The sequence below is a fragment of the Centruroides vittatus genome, unplaced genomic scaffold, assembly GCF_030686945.1.
Source record: "Centruroides vittatus isolate TY-2023 unplaced genomic scaffold, ASM3068694v2 contig_738, whole genome shotgun sequence".
Lineage (NCBI taxonomy): Eukaryota > Metazoa > Arthropoda > Arachnida > Scorpiones > Buthidae > Centruroides > Centruroides vittatus.
Genome location: NW_027122474.1, coordinates 3,891,588 through 3,914,900, shown reverse-complemented (window position 1 = coordinate 3,914,900; position 23,313 = coordinate 3,891,588). Strand labels below are relative to the sequence as shown.

Sequence of the window (23,313 nt, the reverse complement as noted above, 5' to 3'; positions counted from 1 at the left end):
ATTTTCAATTTTTCATTACGATAGAGCCACGTAGACGAAATTTTGAGTCACAATTCGTATTCCATTCAGAGAAGAAGCGTGTTAAGTAAATGGAAGAAACTGGAGAATATTCTGAAACGAATATATAAAAATTATCTTAAAAAATGTATTTTAATATATTTTTTAAAAAAAATTTAAAGTAAATAAGTTTGAGAATAAAATAAAAAATATTTGAGAAGAAGGAAATTTCTATCATTAGCCTTTAAGTCACGAATGTTACGTAAATGTTGATAAGAGCGACGACATGATGGCAAGATCTTCTGGAATTCTTTAAAATGAAGTGTCTTTACTACGCTTCAGGCAATCTAGAAACTGTTAGAACTATGGCAAAGTAGTTTATTGTGAATTGCAATGCGGTTAGTTGCTTATGAAGGCAATTTCAAAATACTGGAAATGTCATTGAGAAACCTTTAAAAAAAGTTGATAAAGAATCGACATCACTAACAAAATCGATATAATACAGCAATATTTTCCTGAAAACTTTATTAAAATATAAAAAGAAAACTCTCTTCATCTTAAGATGTTTATATATTTCAAGTTAAGATTGAAGAACAATAAATTTCTTTTACAGTAGCTCTGAACGATTGTATCTTAAAACATAAAAAAATTATAGTTTTTTAGTAGAAAACCTTTCTACTGAACGAATATATTCCATAAAAAAGAGTTATTTTTAAGATAAAGAAATTTAGATTTTGCATACTCAATTTAAAAACTTTTCACTTTTTTTTTTAGACAATAAAATAGCGTACTAGTTGCTCGTTTAGGGGGTTACTCGGCTTCCACAAGCTCTAAAACTAAAAAATCTTTCAAATTCTTTACATAGTTTACTATTTATTTTCTTCCTAAACGAATTCATTAGAAATTTTAGTAGAAATTATATTAGAAAACATTAAACATTAAGTTCGTGTAAGACAAGTTACGAAGGGGTATTTTACTCTGCTAGATAGTGGCATTTGTTTAATGTAAAATAAATGAAAATTGTTTTAAAAAACACACAAAAGATATTACTTCAATTACAGAATACCTTGAATAAAAACAAATTTACTTAATACTATATTGGAATGCTTACAAGACAAGGGAGGAGTAGATGAACATGTCATAAGATAAATTTTAATATAGCTATCTTGTTAATATGGGGAAATGAGATGATATTCACGTTTTTTTAAATGTTTTCGACAATTCTTTTGTATTTATTGTTAAAATTTAATAATTTAATCAGTTTTCTTCATGAATACTCTCTTATAATTATGTAAATTTTCGTATAGAAATGAAAATTTCCGAAAGAAATTACTTCCATTGGCATGAAATTCCTCTAATAAAATTCTTCCAGTTATACAACAGAATTAGATTCGTGTAGAATTTTAGAAAATTGAGTATTATATAAAATAAACATTGTGTCTTTTTTAATAAAAAGACAGAAGGTGACATTGTTTACACTATTATATTTCATAGAGTAGCCTTTCGATAAGTTCGAGTTAAACCAAGATAATTTTAGATCTTTGTAGTGTTTGGCAAAGGCATGTCACAACCAGGCAACAATATAGGGGAAAAGGCTGTATCAAATCCAATAAAGGAGAAAATAACCGATCAATCACCTTAGAAACGTCAGTGTGAGTGGAAACACTTTCTGAACTGCAGAATACTTTTATTCACTTTGTCTGTCATTGCCTGTATTGACTTTGTTTGAAATATGTTCTTATGATATTGCTGGATCCCTACTTTTCCCCCTTTCTTTCTATACGAACCTAACATGAAATCTATTTACATACTCTGATATATTGCACCTGATACCTGTTCAAAACAACTAAATCACACAGAAATGCACATAAATATTTTACATTTCTCATACAACCGAATTGTCAAGCATTGATAACTCACGAAAACAATTTAATTAGAAGATAAAATAAAGAATATATATACAAGAAAGTGTACATTTAGCTGGCTAAAAATATTGTTTTATGCATGAAAATTTTATTTTTTAATTAAATTAAATATTTATTATTATATTTATAATTTAAAAAGTCAATAAATTGTTAATTTATCATCATTAAATTTTTTATTTTTAATTTATTTTAGAATTCTGATTTATTTTATCAATTAAATAATTATCTGTTGTTATATTTAAGTGTGTTTAACACAGTCCATTAAGAGTCGCAATTAAGCATGATAAGTTCCATTATCAGAATCGAGAAAGAAATAACGGATCTATTCTTCTGTTAATTGTCTCCTTTTTTTCTGTAGTAAATAGCCTTTTTTACTACAGAAAAAAACATCTATTTTTGGATTTTTTGATAAATTTTCTAATCATTTTAACGTTACTTAATTATTTTCTGCAATTTTTTTAACCTTCTCCTACAAGATTTATTCACTTAAAAACACACTAAACATACGTAAACTCGTTAAATCGAAGCTCGTTATAACGAAGTGAAGGCAATTAATTTTCTGTTTATTAAGAAATAAATTAAACTTTTGTTTTACCCCTTTAATTTTAATCTAAAAAATTAATTTTTATTAACGAATAATTCATTAAAATCGTCATTTAATTGTCATTAAGAAATGGATTCCTTAATGTTACATCAATTAAATTTATAATAAAAATACGTATATTAAGTGCACTAATTATATTACAAAAAATCCCTATAATTTTGCGCTGATTAACCTTAAAAATTCTCATGATAAAATAATTTATCTATTTATTATTCGATTTATTTTCATTCAGTACATCTCATTAATGACTTAATTTACTGGTGCTTAATGAAGTTTACAAATTGATTTACTCGAAATATTCGCCTCGAAAATACACGGAAACAGCCATTTATTTATATTCAAACACAATATCGTTTAAACCCGAAATTAACGAGATAAATACCATTTTTTTAAGGATATAATTGACTACATTGTTATGTATTTTACGATTTAATGAGGTTTAAAGTTTGTTCTTACGTAATTTATTTATACAATAGACAAATATGTGTATGTACCGTACGTATGTGTGGACGGAGTTATTGGTTGTATGTATTCTATTCATTGATCAGTAGGAAAGATATGGATGATATTTATAAGGGAGAAATGAATGTACGGGTTAGTTGATCCAATTGTATGTTGACATTGACAAGTGTTTGCATTAGCCAAGTACATAATGGTGGTGCCTAAGGAAACATACGGACATTACGTTAAGTTCTATATCTCTTTACGTACTCATATGTTTATTTTCATTTACAGAAGGGGAATATTTGCTAATAAAGCAAATACTATAAATATATATACTATAATAACTTAAAGATTTAGAGAAAATAAACTTAATAAATTATGTATAAGGGGTGGCTTAAAAATCAGTTAATCGAATTTTGTATGTTATGTTTTAGGTAGAACTGGAAATGTAAAGGGCTGCTTTTACAACAAAATTAATGAAAACAATTTTAAAATGTGATTAAATATTTAAATAAGAAAGCAATTTAGTCATTACAGTGATTAACTGATTCCTGGGCCACCCTGTATATTTTATACAATATTTTTTTTCACTTTTAAAATAATTATTTTGTTATAAAACCTTGGAGAATGTTTTGTAATGAATAATTATTATTAAATAAATATTAAGACACTAACTAAATTTAATCACTTCTCATTATTTATTTCAAGGAATTCAATTATTGAGACAAGGAAAAAAAAATTACTCGAATTTTAATGAGCTTTAAAAACTATTTTTACAGTTAAATAATGAATAAAATTACTTATTTTATTAAATTAAACATTTATTATTTTTAAAAATTCATTAATTTGAATTATTATATAAAAAATTTATTCATAAATTTTAAATAATAATCGATAAAAATCAAAATTAGTGATAATTTATTAGCTTATTCAGTTATTAATTAAGCATTTTAAAGAAAATTGTAATGAAAATAATTTTCTTTTTTTAATTCTTAAATTTTTCTAATTATTTTTTGGCAGATTATTTTCTTTTTATTTTTTTCTGTGAATATTTTGTTACCTTCTAAAAATTGCAAGTTATTTAAATGTCAAAAAGTGATAAATTCAATTTTCATACTTTATATTACTTGCTTTGAAGCTTCTGTAGGGATTTATATAATAAATCAACTAAACTTGATAATAATAAAAATACTTGATTTGATTTTTTTCTTCTCTCTCCCCTTATCTATTCTTTATGCATGATTTCCTTTTATCATCATCACGTTTCTCATTATATTATTAATCAATATATAATATTGTTAATTTATCTCGAATAATCATTATCCATCTTGTTATTATCTCGAAAATTTTTCTCCCCCCCCAAAAAAATATAGTAAAAAAAATATTGTAAAATTTTACATTTGGCAATGGCTTAAACAATGATGAATAATTTACTCGATTTTTATGGCTAATTTGCTTTTAACGTAAAATTTTTATATTATATTATAAAATATAAATCCTTGTAATTTTAATTTTTATAAAAATTTTGTTTTTTTAATGCAAAAACACAGAAAAATTTACGTCTGAAATAGTGATTAATTACGAATTTTAAAGTTACTTCTTTCTCTTCTCTGTCGCGTAGATAATACAAATAGTTAATGGATAACTTACCTATAACATGCGATTTTTATATTATATATACTTAATATATAAGATTATAATTTTTATACAAAATTTTCTGTCTTATTTTAAAATAAAGAATAAAAATTTTCATCTTAAAAACAGACTAAGTATCAAAATAATTTTTTCTTTCTCTTACTCCTCTCGTATAGATAACATATATATATATATATATATATATATATATATATATATAATTTGCTTAATATATACAACATAAAATTGTGATTTTTAATAAAAATTTGCTATTTTTAACAAAAAAATAGCAAAAAAATTATTGTCTAGAACAGAGTAATGAATAAAAAACAAGAAAGTTGTTCTATTTTTTCCCTCATCCTCCTGTCTTTTAGATAATATTAATATTGAAAAGTAGTAGAACTTTATGACAAATTTTATTAATAAACTTTTAAAGAAAAAAATAATAAAAGTAATTACTTTTTTGTGGCATATTTATTAACAAGTTTGAATATTTCTTAAGTTTAATTCCTTTTTTTCTGTTATAAAAGCATCGCATCCTTAATGATGATTATCTGTTTTTTCATTATTATTAAAAATTCACGTAAAAGAATATTTCATTTTATTAATCAAAGAAATTTTAAATTTTTTTAAAATTAATTTTATAACTTTTTTTTATATACAGTAGATTCTCCATAACTCGAAGTTGTAGGGGACGAAAACATCGACACCAGATTGTCGTCAACGGTTCATTGCTTCTTGCTCAACAATGTTTTTTCGATGCGGTAGACCGCCTCGAAATCGTCTTGTTTTATGAATGACGTAGTTTCTAGAAACCTCCCCTTAAAAGCTGGAGAGCTTTTCTGGCTTTCCTACTTGTAGAGGAAGAGCAGTACTTGTCCTTGACAGGATTTATTTCTTCCTCATCTTCATCACTTCGGCAATGATGTCGTCTTCAGATAAGTGTCCGCAAACACCTAGATCATTGTCAACGTCGACAAGAATCTTTGAATGGCACTTCTCCATCACTCATTCCTGTAATGAAATCGGCTCACTCTTCGATATAATCGATTTGTGCAGCAATTTGCAATGGTGCTTTACGGAAATTCATTCCAAGTCATGTCAATCACTCATATTGCATCTGGAAAGTTCGCTTCAAACTCACGTAATCAAGCTTCAATAGCATGCAACATCTTTCGTACGATGAGAGCAATCTAAAATTTATAAAGATCCTCCGATCTAAAAGTTGCAATGTAGAATTTGAGGAAAAAATTGAATTGTTTTGGCTTTTAAATTAGGAATCATCAAATGTGCGCTGAAGATTCTTTGATACAAAGAATAATTTATGTTTTGGCAATCAAGATGTCTAATTTTTTCAGCCAGTTAGAAAAAAGTTCTGACGTCATTCATGTTTTTTTTTATTTTTATTTTCTGCATATTGTTCAAGTAATGTCTTGGCTTTGCGGTAACAGAGGCTTTAAAAATTTTTAATTAATAACGATGGCAATTTTTCATTACCTGTCACGTTCTCTTCCAGAAAGAAGAGTTACACCTTCTTTGCAGTTTTGTGACGTGAACCACCATTGGGCACCACTGTTTGGTCCGTCAGACATTAGAAAATGTAATAAACCCGTTTCTTCTGCGTTGAAAAAGTCATCTGGGATGTAATTTTATACAATTTCTGGTAAACTTTTCAATTCGTGCAATCCACCTTCGTGAAATCGCACTTTGCGCTTTCACAAAAAAATTTCAATAAATACTATACACGCCTCCTCTTAAATTTATCCAGCCATTCGTTATTTGCTTTATATTCAATACGTCCGAATTGTCCGGCTTTTTCTCCAAGAAGCTTTCCATCAACATGAAATTCTGGTTTCTACAACTCTTCAGCACGTACTTTTCAGCATCTGGATGCTCAAATTTACGCTCATTTTGCTCTTCTGTTGTTCATTGAAACTTTCCAAAATCTCATTTTTCAGATATTTCGTTGAATCTCACTCTAAATATTAAATTATTTTGCAATTCTGACTTTGTTTTTACTTTTCTTCACGGTCTTTAATTTTCCTGCTCTCGAAAAATCTTGCTTTCTCTTGTTTGCCATTTCTTCAGAATGAAAATGATCAGCACTCTGATTAACTGGTCACCATCAGCGATGAAAATTCAACATGCGATTAAACCTATATTATATATATATCCTACAGTTACAATATATTCGAGATAGAAATTCGTTAATCCGGCATCCTATGAAAAAATAACCGATAATCCGAAATTATCGCGAATCGGAATTCGTTTGAACAGTGTTTTCAATCGATATTAACTCAGTATAGTCATTAACTATATCATCTCCAAACCGGTTACAGAGCGTGTGTAGATAAGTAGGAAGCATACAGCAGCATAAAATGGCGGATTCAGAAATCCTAGAGGGGTGCAGAAAAGAAACAATGTACCTTACAAAATTTTTTACTATCCGAGATACCAGACTTTACTCGGGGAAACTGCAGGAGGATGTATCTGCGCCCTGCACAACCCCTAAATTCATCCCATCGCATGGTAGTGTATGTTGATGCAGTATATACTGTACATCAATGTGTACAACGTTCGGATCTCTGACAAATTATCAGATTTTTGTCAAAAATACAAAAACGTGTGGTAATCCGGCGTCTTGGCCCCTCTGATGCCGGATTAACGAGCTTCTACTGTACGTAGATTTTTAGACCTAAATAGTACACACAGAGCGACCAAACACTCAATTAACCATGCTCTATAGGTTTATTTTTGGGTTATAAGAGATTAAACTATTATGTTAATGTTAATTCAGTCAATATGACATGTCTGAATGTCCTATGGACTGAATTAATGAAATTAGAATATTTAGTTTTATTTTATTTGATTATTAATAAATTAATTTAAAAAACTTTAATTATACAAAATATAAGTCTCAAAGAACAACTTTATTATAAAATTCGAAATATTTTAAATTTTTTTTATAATTTTTATTAAAATTGTAATAAAAAAAAATAATTATTATTATAAATTAGATTTTTGAGTAAATTATCCAGTTTTTATAAATGCATATTTATATTATATTCGAATTTTTTGCATTACATAAAATATTATCATCTATAAAATATGCTAGTAATTTTATATTTTATATACAATAATTTATTTTCCTTAAATTTAAAAAAAAAAAAAATATTTTTTAAAATAAAAATAGAAGAGAGTATGTAAATTTTATTCGTATATTATACAAAAAATTGAACAGAAAAAATAATATATATTAAACTTCTATTTTGAATGTTTATATTTGTTGAAAATTTTTCAATATTTCAAAATACTAGTAACTAATAAGTAGCTAAATATATTCCAGAATAAAATGTACTGAGTGGGCCAAGATTTAAAACCTGATAACTGAAATCACAGTACTTTATTAATTCAATATACAGTACCTCGAGAGAAATGTAAATGATTGAAGAATAGAGAAAAATAAGAATCTAGAAAAATACATCTGAGTTTTCGCTGTATTTTTCTAGAAAGTGTGATTGACAGGCGAGTGGCCAATAACGGGAAGCGGTTTTCACAACAGATGTAGTGTCATAAACATTTAAATAGTTTTTTTTTTTTTTAAATAGAATTAGAAGACACTAAGTTGTATTTTATAAATATGCAAGATTACATCAAAGAAGAATTCTCGATAGACCAGTAAAGAATAATTGATATGCAGTTATTATTGGATAGACACTACTCAAAGGTCTAGGCTGAAGAAAGGAAAAAGGTTCTACTAGAGTACTAATATTTATACATCATCTCTGATTCACCCTATTATCAGGTATTTTTCGGAAATCAATTTAATTTTTTATAAAATAAAACGTTAATTAATAGTAATGATTACAATTATAATAATGCATTTCAATTTAATCGTTCTTATATTAATTATATATATAAACTTTTCGAATTAACCAGTAAAATAACCTGAAATTTATATTAAAGTTTATTAGAAAACATTGTAGAATAAATATATGACACTTTACAACGTGAAAAATAATATATCTGTTTACTGCAAAATCTAATAATTTATATCTGCATCATCCTCAAAAAAATCGTATTATTTGAAACTTTATAAACAATTTGATAAAAAAAAGAAGATATCGGATGACACTACAATCTGTATTATTAGAAAAGATATATTAATCAGTAAACAGAAGGAGATGAGTAATGTACTGGGACTGACTTTACAAGAAAATGCAGCTTTTGATTATTAAAAATGAAACTCCTAGTTATTTTATCATAAAAATAAGATAAATAAATTTCATTTCAAATAAAAATATTTATTATATATTGTATAGAAATCTTTCGATCTAAAATCAAATTTGAATAGGAAATTATTAAAACAAAATAAAATCTCATTCGAAATGCGACGATGTTGACAGTTCTGAAATGTAATATATTTACAAAAATATAAAGTTAAATGTATTTATCTTCTTTATAAATAATATAAAGAAGTATAAACACACTCGCTAACAACAAAGAAATTATTCGCCAAGAAAGCATTAGAATCTAATGAAACTTTATTAGTGAAAACATATTACCATGCGTACGCACGCACTTGTGCGCTTTATAAGTGATTACAATATCATAGCAAAGGCACAATTTCCAGCTGAACAACAGTACAATTTAAACGAACCTTTACTACCTAATACGTCTTCTTGACTGGATGTACGAGGCGATACGGTTGGGCATGGAAGCACATTGTATGCTACCCTGTGATTGATTTGCTCATAGATGTTGTAACTACATCTCTCCCATATGATTCATAAATGCTCGATGGGCAACAAATCTGGAAGCCAAGAGTGTGTGGCAACTTGTTGGGCACGTTACTGGGAAACACTAATTGTTTACAGCCGCCATTATTTTGTTGGAAAATTGCTGATTCATCAGTGCCATTGAGGCTGTCTTGAGCCATTTTTCAGCAAGATTAAAGGCAATACATAAGGGAACTGGATTTTCTGAACTTTTACAGTGATCGAGTGGATACTGAATATTGATAGTCCGGTCGCAGATTCGCACCTCTCCAACGGGTTGATCGCGTATAGTTTTCAGGGCTTTCTTTGCGTGTGTAAACATCTAAATAAGGAGCAGTTTTCCATAGAAAGTCCTCCCGGGAGGCATCTTCCTTGACAGCTTGTCTATGTGTTGCATTGCCTTATCCCAACAATCTAATCCGATTTCCTGAACTTAATGCATGCGCTGTCAACGTCTCTCGTACCACTACTAAGAATAATTTACTTCATCTGTGATGGCTCCCAGACCAGCATGCGAACAGAGCAATGTGTCGCTCAAGAGTAGAGTATTGAAGCGCATATGCTGCCAGCCGTAGCAGTTCACACTTCTGTCACTGCACCTGTGCAAACGAAGCCGTGCAAATTTATCTCTGCAAGTCGCTACGAAGCCAATACTACGAGAAGAGAGAGGGTTCTGTATTGAGGCTTCCATCTGACTCTTGATGGTAGATAAAAACGCCTTTGCAGCTGACGATCTGACCATTATCTCTGCTAATGCGGTGTCTGGAACGTCCAAAATTTTGTCCGTCGTGCATGTTTGCCACTGCCCTAACATCTCTTTACAGTTAGGTCGGAGCGGCTCAAATAATGGACACTTTAGCCAAACGGCCATCCTGACCTTCTCCTTCCGATTATGTGGTCTTTCTCAAACTTAATCTTCTGCGCTTAATGTCTTTGACTGAGTCATACAGGCGTGTCTGGCGTTTGAAGATCTCTAAGCAGTAGGTACTATACATATAATTGAACACAGAGTCTCAAAGAGCCTTTTTATATGATACTGGTTTAGAATTTTTAAGACATTTTGTAGCATGCAAAATATTGCAGTTGTAGTCCAATTACAATTGGCAATTTGGCTACAACTGTAAGCATTTACGTCTGTCTGAGACAGCTGTTATGTCGCGTTTTGCCGTAATCCGATAATGCGTAACTTTTCCGTCAATGTGTATACCTTATCTTTTTTTTAATTATTACTTAAAATTATTATTAATATGGTTATAACAATTACAGAATAGGATAGGAAAAATCAGTTAATAAATTTTGTAATATGAAATGGTTATTATTATTATTATTATATAGGGTGGCCCAAAACACAGCCATATTTTCTGTATTGTGAATGTCGAATGGAAAAATATAAATTTTAAATTATCATATATTAAAAATAAGAAAATTGTGTAATATGCAAATTAATTGCACAAAATGTATTAAATTGTAAGGATTTATTTTATTATTATAAATATGAAATTAATACAAAACAATTTTATTTAATTTTTTAATATGTAAAATTTAAATTAAGATACTGTATTTAAAGTATTAAAATTTTGTTTTAAAATCGTTGAATTTTACATAAAATTGTTCATTTCTCGTGTAAAATTAAAATTTTTAATACTCATTCACTGCATAAAATCATAGTTTAATATTAAAAAAACACTTTAAATTTAATTGTAATTAAAATTTTGTTGTTATAATATAATTAAAATATAATAAACATTTCGATAATTAAACTAAGTTTACTCATTATTAATTATTAGAAAAGTAAAGAATTTTATGACTAAATTTTAGTAAAATTTTATGTTTAATTACCTTGAAATTAACTTTAAGGCAATTGTTAATTATTTATGATTTAAATTATTTGTATTTTAAAAGTAAAAATGATAAAAAAAAATTATGAAATCTTATTTTAAAATTATTATTATTTACTTAAATATATTAATCGATAATAGATAATTATGAAAAGAAATTTAATTAAAATGATGAAGAAGATGTATTTATACAAGCAATCATTTTAAGTATAGTTCTAAAAATAACAATTATTTGTTAGTCAATTCGTTAAATTAACTTAATTGTACATGTAAATATAACTGAAGTTTCGATGCGAAAAGTTTGTACACTTAATTCCTTTATAATTTAATAAAAATATTAATTATGTTAATAAATTCTCTCTCTAGTGTTTGATGTTGAGAAAATTTATCATTAAAATTTAAACAAATGAAACTTATATTTATAATTAATGAGTTATCTTAATTCTTGTTTGATATTTTCCATACTTAATAACAACTTCAAAGAATGAGAGTCGAGAATTTATAATGAATCAGTGCTTACGTCGTATACTATCAAATTACCTCGGGCCTCACCCTTTTAAATAGATTTACTAAAGAGGAAGGGCCTTTTATATGTTAATGGATTTTTTGGGCCTTTTTTATTGGTTTCTCTGAAGTAAAATACTATAATTTTTACTGTAAATATTCTAGTATTATTTGTATGAAAAAGAATGAATAAAATTGTATTGAAAGATACAAGTTGAAGCGAGTCTTTGGCCTTAATGGGGCAAATATCTATAAAATTTTTGATGCCTTCGATATATATAGGGCCTATATAATGCATTATTTATACATCTTTAACTTGAATACATTTAGTTGATCAGTTCAGAGTTATGAAGGATTATTTTTCCAATAAACAGATTTAAATTTTAAAATTTTATAAGTTAATATGTATATATAACATTACTACCAAAAACAGCAATATATTACCAACGTAGATAAATATAGTTGGCTTGATATTTGGCAGATACATATTAGCCATCCGTTCGGCATAAATCATTGATATTGATCGGCCGTATGTCGATCCAACGAATGCTACAGTTCAATCTGAAGTGAGAAATTGGAGCAGGAAACTACATTCGTTACGGATTATGTTCATACCATGCTAGAAAATCGTGTTAATTAATGAAAATTTAAATATAATTACGTTTGTATGAAGGAAAGAATTAGTCTTCTTTGCGTAACTGATGATTTTAGTGATGCCAAAGGGTGCTTCATGGCTCGAAAGTAAAGGTTACGGGTCTTTACTAATTTCGTTGAAATCTATCGCGATTATACGAGGAGAAACTTATTTTTATATTAGTAAAAACCTAAAAACAAATGTTCAAGAATGGTAAGATGATCTATTCTGTTCTGTAAATGCCGTGAAAGCTGCAACTCGATTGGTACTATTGTAGTCTATGTGTCGTCCAGCCAATCGGGTTAGATATCGATCATTTTATGAGGTTTTCAACCTTCTGTGAATTGTTCTGGTTTCCTTAAAGTGTTTTTCCAATCACTACAGTACATGGGTGACATTGAGACAACTGGCCAGCTTCCAACCATCCAATGGCTTTCGGCAACTATAAATTTCCTAAACGATGTCTTACACCCATTGTAACAATTTGACTATCTCATAACTCTATGTTGCATTCTATTTGAGTACTATTTTATTCTCGAAACTTAAAAGGAATTTTTTTAAATATAATTTTACAAATTTGTTTTAAACCAAATTTTTAAATTACTTATAATACGAAAGAAAACAAGAAAAAAACATTGAGATAAGCAAGCTGTAATTATTTTTTTAATATCGTTAATTGTTATTTATTGATATAAAAAAATTAACTTTAATAAATTTATTAAATTATTTAATATTTAACATAAATTTTATAAAATGTATTTATTTTTAAAATTTATTAGCATTATTAATTTTCTTTTTATGTTGTTTTCATATTGCAAACGTTAAATCTTCAAATTAATGGTTTAGAAAAACGTTATTTTAAGTGTAATATTGTAAAATATTACAAGCTTTCCTCAATTTTGTAATTAATTAACTTACAAAAGAATTATTTACGAATTATGAAGGTATAAATACGTAAATAAAGCAAATATACAATGAACTTTATTGATTTCAATTGGTTCAAAATTGATTTTTATTTTATAAAAATTCAAAAAACTGTATTAAATATCAATTTTCTTTAACATTTTATTTCTATTTTCAACGTAACATTTGCAGAATAACCATTTTTTAAACATTTTCTACAGAGATTCTTGTTTATTATTTTCTTGTTTTCAAATCAAAAATATACCATTGAAAATGGAGAAAATGTATAAATTATCGATAATCAACTAATTTTTATATAAATTTAACACAATGAAAGCGAGAAAAGAGTAAGAAATGTATTCAAAAGTTAATTTATTATCTATAAATTCAAAAACATCGCTCAATTTTTTGTTAATTTGAAGAGAATCTTCGAATGATTTTCATTGAGAATGGTACATTCATTTGTAATTTTTAACTTTATTGCTTTATGTTTTGTGATAGTTAAAGTATAAAGTTATATATATATAATATTATATCTTATATTTTATATAAATTAAATAAAATTCCTTATTCATTCAGAAGTGTATATAGTGCCTAGTACATAGGATTGATGGAAGACTTCAAATCAACATGATGACACATTGACGTTTCAGTTAAAGATTTTGAGTAGTCAAATCCTTCTACATGACACACAAAAAAAGTTTTTTTTTGAGTCATTTTACTCGTAATCTACTCAGAGGAGAGATGTTTTTCTTGCTTGAAATGAAAACATCGCATTTCATGGAGTCTACGTTATGTTATATTAAATTTATTTTACTTTAGATAATAAATTTTTATTTTCTAAAAAGTATTACGAAAAAAAATGTCTATTATTTAACTATTCAACGAAAAAATAATCCAGCCATTGTCATAATATAAAATAAGAAAAACAGCAAGATTGATAAATAGAAAACTGGAAATTAAATTAAAAATATATTCACAATTTAAAAAATTATATTTTTAATCAATTATGATTTTTGTATACTAATTTTAGCTTATTTTAATGCTAAGCAGTGAAAATTTAATGCATTTTTCTATAAGATTATTATTAAAATTTAATTATATATCTTGTGTAGATTTCTACGAATTCATGAATATATACTGTAATATTAATAAATGATTTTTAGCTGATATATATTATGAAAACCAACTTATATACTGAAAGTATTTAATTTTTCTTCAATTAAATTATGGAAAATTTAAGTTCTAAGGATATTCTTCTAGAAGAACATGCATGCATAAATATACACCTTATCGTATCAAGTGTATATTTTATGTGTTAGAGTTACAGTAATTACAGTATAAATTATATAAACTATGCATATACAAACACTCACAAGTATAGGGTAAGTGGGGATGAAATTTGAAACTGACCAGTTTCAGGACAATCACTTATCGTAGAAAACTATAACAAAGAAAATTAAATTTGCCGCATGTAAATAATATTAATTTAAAAGATCATAATTTGCAAACATCTAAGTTTATTGGGAATGACGATATTACATTTCAAAAAATATTGGAAAACAATCCACTTCATCCCAATGTAAGGATGAAGTGGGCCATACTTAATTTTGATATGCATTCAAATGGGTCTCATGCTTTTCAATTATGATGATCGAACTAAAACACAAACACACTGGACATAAACAAACAAATTCACTACATTAAAATCGTTTAAAATTGAAAAATTCATGAGAACCGTATAAAAATATACGATGTGTATGGAAAAAAGTTCTCTTAGAAAAGCTAAAAATGAAAATAAGAGCCATTTTCCTTCCCATCATTGTGTAACTAAGTGGTCCTAGGGTTATGGTTTCTCTGGAAGCCCTTAAGAATTTGGTTTTATTATTTTGGAAACTTCTTGGAGCTATTTTGTCTTTTAGGAAGCCAAAACCACCGTTCCCTGTCTAGTTACCCTAATGACTGGCCAGCTCCTATTATGGGTTAGACCTTGTCCATAATAGATATAATTTGAGATTAGCCACATATAACCCATTTGAATAAAAAATGTTTTAATTCCTTTACAATATAAAGTAACAAGTTAAAATGAAAAAATATGATAATAGATGGTCATTATTTCTATTATCGTGTTCACATAGATTCTGTGGATAAAACTTTATACATTATGATAATGATTCACTTTACCCCTTGATACAACTTACCCTTCTCACCTACAGTAAAATACTGTATGTAGTGTATCACTTGTGGTGTAGTGTAGTTTATATAATAATGTAATATAAACTATATGTGTGTAAACTAAAAAGGTAATTGGGTATAAAAAGTAAAAGTATTGGATAAAAGAACCAATTCTCGTATATAACAACATCTATCGATATAATATATATCATTTTCTAAACTAGAAATTGTATTGATGTTATGAGAAGCTGTCAATATTGAATCGTAGACATAATAAAAAAAAATTGAAATCTGAGAAGGGAAAGCTCTTCTATGAGATCTCCTCCACTTCTAAGGGCTGCACTTCCTCGTACAAACAAAAAAATTGATAGGTATGCTATTCATAATAGAAAATACTTTTCATGCTCTATATACTATTAAAACTGAATATACACAAATAGTTTCTATCCTATATAATGCACGAGAACTATTTTTCCATCTTCTGAAAGATGAAAGTAATTATCAATATAAATAAAATAATATTTACCATTCTTTGATGTTCTGTGTACTGTTATAATGTCGAACACTATCCGTGATACTGTTTATTATAACGTGTTGAATTACGTAAAATACTTAACAATTTTATTATTGTTTAAAATAAATTTTAAAACGTTTAAGTCCTTGTATCGTCTAGATGAATTTATGGGTGCAAATTAAAAATCTAAATGTCGGTTTAAAATATTTCTAATAATAATCTGGCTAAAATCTTTTCATTGACGATTTTATCAATGAAAGTTCTTCTCGCTTCTCCTACTTAATATAAAAATGCTTCTTGTTAAAAATGTTTATTTGTACATTACACCTATTATATATTATATTATTTGTATGAATTATATGTATTTTAATATTATACATGTCGACAATTCTTGTGATATTCATAATCTCTCTTAATAACAGCAATAATACATATACTGTATATGTGTGTGTATAGATTGCTGTTGCTAACATATTTGTATTATCTGCTATCAATTTATATAACTTTCATTAACAACATTCTCTCGTATATTTCTTAAACAAGCAAACTATTATTAGAAGAAAAACTATCGTAATTTTCAATTTAAAAACGAGGTATTTTTATTATCTAAAAAGTATTTTGTGGAATTATATTTCTAAACACTGTATTCTAAAGTTTTCAAAAGAGAAATACAGATGATAAAATGCTATAATATGATATAATGCTATAATATTGGTTAATTACAATATCTTTCACTTCTTGTCTATTTACATTAACTTATGTTTTAATATTAAATATTTTAAAATCACATGCCATTATTACATCTTTACAACAAATTTTTTAGCAAGTTATATAAGTTATCAATAGTTACAAATTTACTATATAGAGAAGTAAGGACTTAATATTTACAATGTGAATCTTAGCCAATGCACGAAAGTATTATCTATTTCGTTACTCTGGTGCCTCTTTACAAAAATCTAAACGTGTGAATATGGAAAAACGTCTCCTCATCTCTGCCTACAATTGGAAAATTCATAAATGATACTAATGAATTATTATCTTCTTTCATTTAATCTTAGCTTCATGAGGACTTTTGTTGAAGGACAAACTGATGAGCATATAACCATTAATACATGAGTATTCTAAAATTGTATTAGACCACAGAGAATTTTTGGTTATAATAATTATTACTATCTTGAAACAGATAGGATTACAAAGCGTTTTATAACAATTAAGAACTTTTAATATAATCATCTCAATAGTATTGCTGATCCTTTATCACCTTTTCCTGTCATAGGAAAAATGTAATAAATAAAAATATTCCCTTTAAGAATAAACGTAGTTTAAATCTGCTTCTAATTACTCTGCTTTCTTGATTTTAACATTCCACGTATCTGTTGCTTCCGACAACCCATTTGTTATTAATCCAACATATTAATCAGTTGCTTCTTTAAAATAAAAATCATTCAATTGGACCACTTTATCCAGATTAATATCACAAGTAAATTTTTTGTTATCCTTTATTTCTGGTAGAATTTCTGGGAGAAATGTCTTATTTTCTCCTACATTTACTGGTCCCAAATAATATGATAAATCACATTGTCATTGTATTAAAATTTTATGCTTGATAGTTTTAGTTCTGTAGCATATGGGTTACATTAAAAATTGTAAATACAGTGCACTGTATATACTAGATGTCCCTTTGTATTGGCTAACTATTAGTGTTATAATTATTATGCTGGTGCCATGTATTTGTAAGCTGATGAGAGGTCCCTGTACCCGAAATGCATCCTTATCTAAATTTGAATATGATTATTAAAGACTAACTTTTTTGTAAAATATCTGGTCCTTCTTTCTGTCAGCCTTGGTGTGATAAGCCTTCCAAATTGTTAAATCCTATTTATTTAGGTTATTTAACTTTAATTTATAGTCGTGGGCTAAAAGGGTTGTTTATTATTATTACAATATTTCTATTATTCCTCTTGTTAACCAGGTTGTCTATTTCAAATTCTAACATACCTTTTATTTGATCGTTTTTCTATTTTTTGGGACAGTTCTGTCAATTCTCCATGAAAATATCTATTTTTAGTAAATTGATCTCTCTTTTAATTCCTTGTAGTTCAATATAAAGCTGAGAGAATTTATCCTCTATTAATTCGTATATCGATTTTAATGTATACTGGGACTCCTCCCGTACTTGTAGTCCTGTATCTCTTACAGTTCCAAAATAATCATAAATTTTTCGTAGTTCTCAGAGTCTCAGGACTACCTTTACAGCAATCTTCTAATTGATAATAATCTTCACTAATTAATTAATTCATTCAGTTGTTTTTCTTTTTCCTTTTCTTTGATATTATCCACCTTCTTTGCATATCTACCTGGCTCATTTGTTGCGGATATCGAGGTAAAGGTCCTGGATTTGATTCAATCCCAGCAATTATTAATAAACACATAATTAAATTCAGGGGTAATCTATTTACAAATCTCCATTTCTCTGAATCCATCATGTTTTAGCTAGTTAAGGGTTTTTTTTTACACCAATACGCAACTACCAAGCTCTATTGAAAAGTTCAATACTTCTGGTCGTTTTCCTATAGTTAAACAAGGTTAATATCGGGAATATGAATCGTACAAGATATAAAGAAGATTTCGTCGAAAAATTCTCAACTTTCTTTTGTTTGTTAAGCAATTTATTCTATTTTAAGAGTTGTGTGTTAACTCGTAAGAGTTTTCCATTTAAGAAATTTAGTTATTATTTAAGCTATAAGAACCATTTCCTCGACCATTACAAAACGACACTAGACTACTCAACTCAGATTATCGCCATAATTACCCTTTTAGCACTAATTATATCAATGATTACAATTGCACAAATCTCTACACTGTCTTATAAAGAGTATTCCTCAACTTCCTATCGTACTTTTCTATCTTAAACATTGCTTTCATTCTAGTAATGATAAGATCTACTTCTGACTCTTATCACATTAAACGAGAATAAAATTTGTGAAAGTTACCGAGAAACTTCTTAATATTACGTAATTTATAATAAGATTCATTTCCTTAATTAAAAATATACCAGCCAATATTTAATTAAAAACAGTTTAGTGATAAATTTACATATGAAGGAATTAAAAGTATTAAATATAAATATATATATATGTATCATATATAAATACTCTTAATTTGATAATTTTGGATTTCAGAAATGTAATTTAAATATAAAAGAGATTCGAAGAAATAAAGGATTCACTTAAAAAAAGTATAACTTTTACTGTAAAAACACATATTCACACACATACACGCAATATTTTTGCCTGTTTTACCTTAAAACACTCGAAGTTTAATTAGCAAAAGATCAAAAAAGGAGACGATACTGATCAGACAGATCACGAAGGACTCATTTTTAATATTACAATGACTAACAGGAAGAAACACAACTCAACATTCTCTAAATACAGTATATTCTACACTGAAAACTTTTCAACCAAGTCACTAATCATAGCATTTGAGTGTATAAACAGACGGATCTAAACATCACGAATTGAGAGATCCCAATTGAAGATAAATGAAAATATGACGTATAAAATGTATTTCATTTTCACAATAGAAACAATTTTATGCTGGAAGACAGTACGAGATAAAGAATAAATTGATGTCAGAACTGTAAAAGAATTTTTGATATTAGTAACAATTGCTCCGATTGTTTAATTATAAATACCAGAAATTGCTACTTATCAGTGTCTTACTTAAAGATAAATATATTATTCAGATTTAAACACGAATTACTCTTATGTATTTCTTTAAATTGCCTTTACAGTTCAACTCATCCAAATTAAGAGATGCAAGTTCTTTCGAAAACGAAGCATAAACTCAGTTAATGATACAATTTATAAAAAAAAGCAATTAAAAATCATTAAATATTTAAATTTATACTTAAATTTCATATACAATAATTAAACTTTTAATATTTTTATTTAATTGCGAATAGTCTCTTATAATCGATTCTGGAACCTAAAGAGTGATGCTTTAAAAGTTTTTCTTTAGAAAAATCGTTTAATTTTAAGTTAATTAGTAATAATTAAAAAGAAATGAATTCTGTATGAATTAAATTGATATCTGTTTTATGTTCATTCACTAAATTATTGTATAAATTACCTCTTTTAAAGCATACACTAACAATAAATGATTTAAAATAATTGGCTTCTTGAAAAATAAGAAAAAAAGTAATATAAAAATTTTCAATTTATTATTATTACTTTACTAAAGTTTTTTTTAATAAATTATCTCGTTATGCAAAACGATACCTTTCGGCATCATCTACTTTTACAAATATCCAACAATTTAACATTAAATTATTTTATTTTTTGGCTTATCTTCTGCAATTTAGACCTTAATTTTAAATAGAATAAAAATGTTTAAACAGTTAAAAGTTTAACTCATTAAATTTTATACACATTTTTTTAATGAAATTATAAAGTTTAGTTACTTCTTAAATACACTTTTAGACTAATAATAATAATTTACTACGTCGAATTTTATCTAAAATAAAAGACTATATGCATTTAAACAATAATTCTTTATTTCTAAAAAAAATAACGTAAAGTTTCAATATTTGATAAAGTATTCTACGAATAAATTATATGTGTCTTTATATATTTTTTTATTTAATTTTGATAGAACAATAAATAAATTTAATTTATTGACAACATCAAACATTCTAACTCTCCTCCCTATCTTTTTTATTTACTTTTTGCTCTTCCTCCTCCCTAATGTATCAGTTTTCTTTTAGATTTATCTTCAAAATTTTATTGTACAATCCCATTTTAAGACTTTAAATATAAAAATGCATTAATAAAAAGCAAATAAAATGCCAGAATACATATAATTTTTTTAAATATTAAATCTATAAAACTAAATTAATTATGGAAAAGATGCGAGTTTTTTTTTTTGGTATACTGAATCGAATAAAATTGCTAATATTTGTATTAAAAAAATTAATTTTTTTAGTAGAAAATATTCTAAACTCTATATTTTATATCTGAAAATATTATCTTATAATAAATTTTTTTATTTTATTAGCAACATTTATAACATCCTTAACGTGTCAAAAGGTCGTTTCTATAAAGATTAAAAGATTATTTATACGTTTACACGTCATAATTGTAATGTATTGAAATTATTATACTGTATAGAAAGTATTTTTAACTATAAAATAAATAATTTACGGTAATTTTTCCCTTTATAGCATCATAAATATGGTCATATTTTTAAAATACTTTCCCTATTATAATTATTATTATTAAGAAACTAATTGATTTAAAATTATAAAAATTAATAAAAGATTTTAATCTTTATTCGTAAAAAAAAATTTAATATATTTAACATATTTTTTATATTAAAAAAACAGTATTTTAATGGCATTGCTTGCAGCGATTTTGATTTTTCCTGCTTAAAGTATAGGTTATGTTATTGAAATTCTATTTAGTATTTTTTTTAATAAAGATTTTCAATTTAACTGCCTGATTTTATATTAAAAAATATATTTTTTTTTAAAAACTTATATATTTTTTTACTAATTTTGGCCATCTGTATACGTTAAATTACACGCACAAAGGCTTATATTTATAATTATTTTTAAATAAATTATCGCAGAATTAACCTTTTACAAGGTTGAAAACGTATGTAGAAATTGTTTTAAATTAAAAGTAAGTAGGAAAAATAAATAAATAAATAACATTTTAAGTTTGTTTCTAAGAAACATTAATTTAATTTTATATTTTTAGATCTTTAAATGAGGAGAAATTAAATTAAAATTATTATTATTTTTTTTTTACAGCAACTTAACGGTTATCTAACAAGATATATAATTCTGTGCAATTATTTATCATCTGACATTGCACTTCAGCATAACAATTTTGCTTTTCACAACCTGTGAATAATGTGTTTTCATGATTATATATATAACGTTGAAATTGTACGACTCCTTTGAAATTTTGCTGAGATGTATAATAGTTCAGTGAGATGAATTGTTATATTTATCCTATACCATTTCTCATTAATTTAAAGAGTTATCGTGAACGAATGGAATTTGTTCTCTTTTATCTAAATTTTACTACAAGAGGATGCTGAATTTAAAGTCGATCATTGAGGAATTTAGTTTTGTTTCCATTTGGTAACGTTAAGAAAAATGAATGACTTTTTTTATTAAATTTTTATCGTTAAAAGTGAAAATTGTATTGTAAATTATACTATAAAACGAAATTACTTCAAAAATAAACATAATTGAGAAGAGAGGCATCTAAAATACGCACATTATCTTTTATCCTAACAACAGGAGCATCTTAGTGAGCGGATGAAGATAAGAATAGATTTCATTTTATTTTATAAAATACAAAAAAAAAATTATAAACTAACTATTAAATATTTTTTTAATTAATTTAAAATTTCACAAATAAGTTAATTAAAATTAAGGATATTAAGTATTAATAAATGAGATCTTATATAACAACAGTTAAGTGCACTTAAGTATAATTAATCAAAGAAGGGGAGAAAAACTAAAAATTTTTGCTTAATCCATCGCAAAAACATCCATAAAATCATTATTAAACAAATTATTTAATTAGATTTTAATGCTTTTTTTTAAAAAATTTAATAGCAATAGAAGAGTCACACACTTCGAGGAAGAAGGGAGTGCATTAAGTATGTTTAGAATATTTAAAAACGAAGTAAAAGTTATTTAAAGGGTCATTCATCATCCGTTTAACTATACGAGAAGATATTCTGACTCCTATTAACGATACAAAATTAAAAAAAAAAAAAAAAAAAAATTGTTTGAAATGTTCTTGAGATGCTTTCTTTGATGGAATTCATCTTAAGTAAGTTGCTATTCTAAAAATATTAAGTAGAAAATCCTTTACTTACTTCAACTCAAGTATCGAATTTTTTTCCTCTTCCTACTAAATTAATGTTTCTATAGATTTACTCTTTAATTATATATTAATCGATAAAAATTAATTTTTAATTTTTAAAGTACATTTTATACGACGAAATTATAGAATAAACTTCTTAAATTACTCCTTTCCAGAGCATCTGTCCTAGAAAAAATGCAAATTTTTCGTCAAGAAATTGGAAAAAAAAAAAAAATTAGCATTTTATAATGTTTAAAATGTGTTTATAAATTTTTATTTAATATCTCTTAAGTATATATTTAATTAAAATATAAAAATATTTTATTAGTAATAAATAATATTAATAACAAAAATTATAAAATATAAAATTAATTGAATTTTTTTGGGGGAGATTTTAAAAATTGCGTTTTTTTTAATTATCATAAATTAAAATTTAAGTAATTTAATTAATTTCCATCAACAACATTTAAAGAAT

At 26.0% G+C, this 23,313-nt stretch overlaps 1 long non-coding RNA gene across 1 annotated transcript; it reads right to left on the bottom strand.

Annotated features, from left to right (window-relative positions):
* Nucleotides 1–8: 8 nt before the first annotated feature.
* LOC136980927 (uncharacterized) lies at nucleotides 9–22,989 on the bottom strand. The gene is made up of 2 exons (XR_010881629.1): nucleotides 22,852–22,989; nucleotides 9–111 (listed from the first exon to the last, which is right to left on the bottom strand). It is a non-coding gene; the product is annotated as an uncharacterized lncRNA (long non-coding RNA).
* Nucleotides 22,990–23,313: the final 324 nt, after the last annotated feature.